Here is a 4,977-nt window from a genome sequence, read left to right as displayed (position 1 = left end):
AAATTCTAATAATGGAAAATACTCATTCCAATTGTATTTATTATGATTAACATATGCTTGAAGCATATCTTCTAGGACTTTATTAACCCTTTATGTGTGTTCATCGCTTTATGGATGTTCAAACGTACTCATACTAAGTTTGGTGTCCAACTTTTTGAATGCTGCTTTCCAAAAATGGCTTGTAAACTTTATATCTCGGTCACTTACTACATCTACTAGCAATCCATACAATCTATATAGATGATGGATAGACAATCTAGCCAATTTTGGTGTTTTTACTTCTTTTTTAGTTGGTATAAACTGTACCAACTTGGTTAACCTATCTATTCCTACCCACATTGAATCATGCTCACTACTTGTTCGAGGTAGTCCTACTATCAAATCCATAGAAATACTTTCCCACTTACCCTCAGGTATTTTAAGTGGTTGTAATATTCGATCTACTTTTAGGCTCTTAGCTTTATTGAGTTGGCATTTAGGGAATTTTATAACATAGTTCTGGATGTTTAAACTTGCCCAATAAAAGTTTCTTTTAAAGTGCATGGATTCTAGTAAAATATTCACATGAATATTTTATTCTTTGGGTACACAAATGCAACCTTTATATAACAAGTACCCATTATCGATGGAAAAAAATTCCAACCATATTTTTCACTTATTGACCCTCTTTTAAGTGATTCCTTTAAACCACTATCTTTTTTAAGTGACACCCTAAATTATCACTAGCAGTAGCTGCATTTTCTTTACTCTCTATTTGAGAGTTATCTTTTTTAATCAAGTAATTCCAAACTACATGACAGCTAGAATCATTAGCACATTTTCTTTTTAAGTGAGCCAACAACTCAGTTTGTGGTTGAGTAAAACTCAACTCATTTATCATGGGTGCTCGTCGTAAACTTAGGGCATCTTCCACGATATTAAATTTTCCTTGTCTATATCTGATTTAAAAATCAAACTCTTTAGGATTTCATCCCATCTAGCCTTCCTACCTTTTAACTCCTTTTGAGTACTTAACCATGTAAGACTTTCATGGTCATAGAAGACTTGAAAATTAGCACCATACAAATAATGACGCCATCACTTTTTAAGAGCATGCACCATTGAAAATAATTACTTTTTCATAAGTTGAATAGTTACTTTCAACTTTGGTCCACTTTTTTATTTTCAAATAATTTAGATCTTTTTTAAGCAAATAAAATTTTTTCCTCAATAATTGAAATAATTTTCTAAGGTGCTCAAAATGTTCTTATCCATTTTGACCAAAGACTTAATATATCATCAATAAAAACCACCACTAATTAAAAGTACTAGTATGCTATAGGATCAGGGTGCCCAATTTTGTCCACTCAAGCACCCTATAAACAGTTTTTAAAAAAGGCATTTTTTAACCTTTAGTGGCTAATGTCTCCTAGCTAACTTGGGAATTTCCTTTCAAGTTCTTTTTTTGAAATATCACATGCAAAGTTGGGAATATAGTTGCATAATCTAATTAAGCATTAGATAGTCGAAAGTCCTCATTTCCTTAGGTACAAAGTCAATATATACACCATGTCGTAAATTTGGACTGATTCCATAAAATGCCAATATCTTTTACATATAAACTCATATGAGATTCCCACTTTGGATCTTAGATCTTCACATAATATATAGCTTAACTTGATGTTTTGAGAAAATTTTAAGCTACTTTATCTATTTTGTTTAAATATTTTAAGGTCTTTAAAGTGCTATAATATATGTCACTTTTTGCACCCATAATAACTACCACTTAAAATACTCAATCTTGTAGATCAAAAGAGTGGTCGATAGTGAGACATTAGTAGAATGTGGTGGTTAGACAAAATTACAAATCCAATGGTTATATATTTAATGATCTCTTTTTCAAAATTCTTCCAGGGTATAAGGAAGGCATGTAAATACTAATAATCTAATTAGTAAAATTATATTTTTTATGCAAATCATCTAAAACCTATAAGGACTAGTGTACTTGTAATGGTGCATCTCTAAAAAAAATGGATCACTCTATGGAAAGATCATTTTTAAAATCATTTCATTATATTTTTTATTAATTTTGATTAATTATATGAATTTATATTAATTTAACATATATTGGGTTAATTTTAGTGAATGTGTATTTTCTATTAGTTGCTTGATCTCATTTGAAGTACCTTGCAGTGCCAAATTTTCTCTCCAAGAATTGTCCCAGTCCGGTGAATGTGTATTTTCTATTAGTTGCTTGATCTCATTTGAAGTACCTTGCACTGCTAAATTTTCTCTCCAAGAATTGTCCCAGTCCAGCATAAACTGGACAAAACTGGACACCTTGATCTTGCAACACACTAGTATAACACACTAGTATAACACCTTGATCTTGCAACACACTAGTATAACACACTAGTATCGTGTTCATCATGTGGTCATAAAAGTTGAGGGAGCATTAGCTAGACCAAAAGGCATAACTAGAAACTCAAAGTGCCCAAATTTTCTCTCCAAGAATTGTCCCAGTCCGGTGAATGTGTATTTTCTATTAGTTGCTTGATCTCATTTGAAGTACCTTGCACTGCTAAATTTTCTCTCCAAGAATTGTCCCAGTCCAGGACAAAACTGGACACCTTGATCTTGCAACACACTAGTATAACACACTAGTATCGTGTTCATCATGTGGTCATAAAAGTTGAGGGAGCATTAACTAGACCAAAAGGCATAACTAGAAACTCAAAGTGCCCAAAAGATGTCCTAAATGTTTTTTTTAGCACATGTTCAGTTCTCTTACTTGATATCCAGACCTTAAACCTATCTTAGTAAAATATTTAGTATATTTGAGTTGATTAAACAACTCGTCTATCCTAGAAAATTACCCCATCATTCTAAGAAAGCAATATTTGAAAGTTCCATTAGGTAAAATTCAGACTAAAAAAGGGCCCTCTAAGAAATGACATGTTAGCTTTTTCTTTTGAAATGGGTTGATGGTTAGTTTTTTACAAATCAAATCAAAATTTGTCAGAGATTATAGATTAAGAATCTACTCTTTGCTAATGATATAGCCTTCCTTTTCTACTTTTAGGTTTTCTAGAATGGCTTCTTCTTCCTCTAGTAGTAGGTCTTTGGGCTTCTCCTTGAATTTATGTTCCCGTGATGCTTCCATTTTCTTGTTCTAGTGGTTGGACTATCAATAACTTCCAATCATATGTTTAAATAATCCTTCCCACACCCACCTTAAATAGTGATAATAGATTGGGATTGTCCCTCAAGATCTTCTCTTGTTCATCATCTTGCACACCTTCCGAGAAGTTCAATCCTTCAGCCATGGAGAGGTCTAGATGCCATATTCGGTCTATCCTTAGCTTTGACAAAGACCCTCATATTATTTTTACCTTTTCGAATGGTGCTCTAGTCTATTTTTCTTAATCTTTTCACTCCTTAACCAAGGTCTTCCCAACAACATTGGATAAGCTCGAGATATTACTTCCATTTTGAGCACCATGAATGCCATAGGGAAGGCACATCCTGCTATTTCTATTTTCTCTCCTCTCACCATTCCCATTGATTGGACTCTCGTTTGATTTGCTATCTTAACATGGAATGGGGTTGGTTGTATTATAGTTATGCACATTCTTTTGGCTATGATTTTTCATAGTATATTTACTCTGGATCCTCCATCTAGAATGAGGAGAAGCCTGCTCGGCTATGGTTAGGAATGACCACCCTGATGAGCTTTGCCCAAAAATTAGCTCTTGTGGATACAGGGGCTAATTACAACTTAATGTCTTATGAGACATGGATTTCCCTTTGGGTAACCCCCATTGAAAGAGACTCCTGCCCCACGGTCACAACAGTGGAATCTCAAGAAGTTCACTGTTTAGGAATAGTCACTTTTGTTCCACATTGCAAATCATCCCTTGGAAGGGAAGTTTTATGTGATGTCTACAAGAACCATGCGTGAAGACATACTTCTTGGAAGAGGTTGGATGGGACACAACCGGTGCAACATCGATTGGGATGCAAGGATGGCTACTCTACAACTGGCCTCAAGCCAACAAGTTATAATCCTCACTCATGACGGATGAAGAACTTGTACCTGGCTACTCCCTCATGCCAAGAAGTTACTCCTCCATGTTAGAATTCGTGGTGCTCATGCTAGATCAAGTATGTGGAGGAGAGGGACTCACAAAATACAAGAAAAATATCTTGCTTATTAAGTTGTTTATGAATACAACTAGGCCTTGCTCAATACAAAATGCCTCCTAGCTTCACCTTTAAATAGGTGAGCTAGTGGACCATAAGTCCATTCACACACACACCCTTCTCCTACCCTTTTACATGACCTTAGTCTTTTAATACCCTCCCTCAATACCAACTATGAAAGAATTGGAATAGGTGGTATTGGACATAGGTTGCCTTTATAACATTAGGTGTACAAGGTTTAGGAATATAGGTGTTGTTACATTGAGATTTAAAATAGGTGCTCAGAGGAGTTTTAGAGGTTGATACACAAAGTTAGCCTCTATCTCTTTGTTAGGACATTTAGAAGTGATATGTCCTGTTTGTTTACACTTGTTACATTTCATTTTGTTGGGATATTTGATCCAACAATTATTTGCCAAATGACCCATTTTTTTGCAATGGGCACGTCTTACTTTGACCACTTGATGTGACAAAGCTTGTTCGATATTCGATGAAGTGGTTGCATTTGAAGATTCAGCTCCTCCCTTTGGCCTCTTATCTTCATCAAGACAAGATTGAATGACTCCTTTGAGGGTGGGATTAGGTATGTTCTTCAGGGTGGTGAGACTAAGGTGGGGTACACCTTCTTGACTGCTTTTAGCAAAACAGCCACTGCATCATCTTCATCCATTCTCACATTCACTGATGCAAGTTGAGCCATAAGGCCCTTCAAGTGAGAGATGAAGGCTCCAACGCCGTCTCCCTCTTTGATTTCCAAGCTAAAAAATTCAATTTTTGAGCCATAAGGCCCTTCAA

This window comes from Cibotium barometz, chromosome 34 (genome assembly GCF_041138505.1).
Source record: "Cibotium barometz isolate CiBa-2024 chromosome 34, ASM4113850v1, whole genome shotgun sequence".
Taxonomy (NCBI): Eukaryota; Viridiplantae; Streptophyta; class Polypodiopsida; order Cyatheales; family Cibotiaceae; genus Cibotium; species Cibotium barometz.
This window is presented reverse-complemented; position numbering follows the sequence as displayed.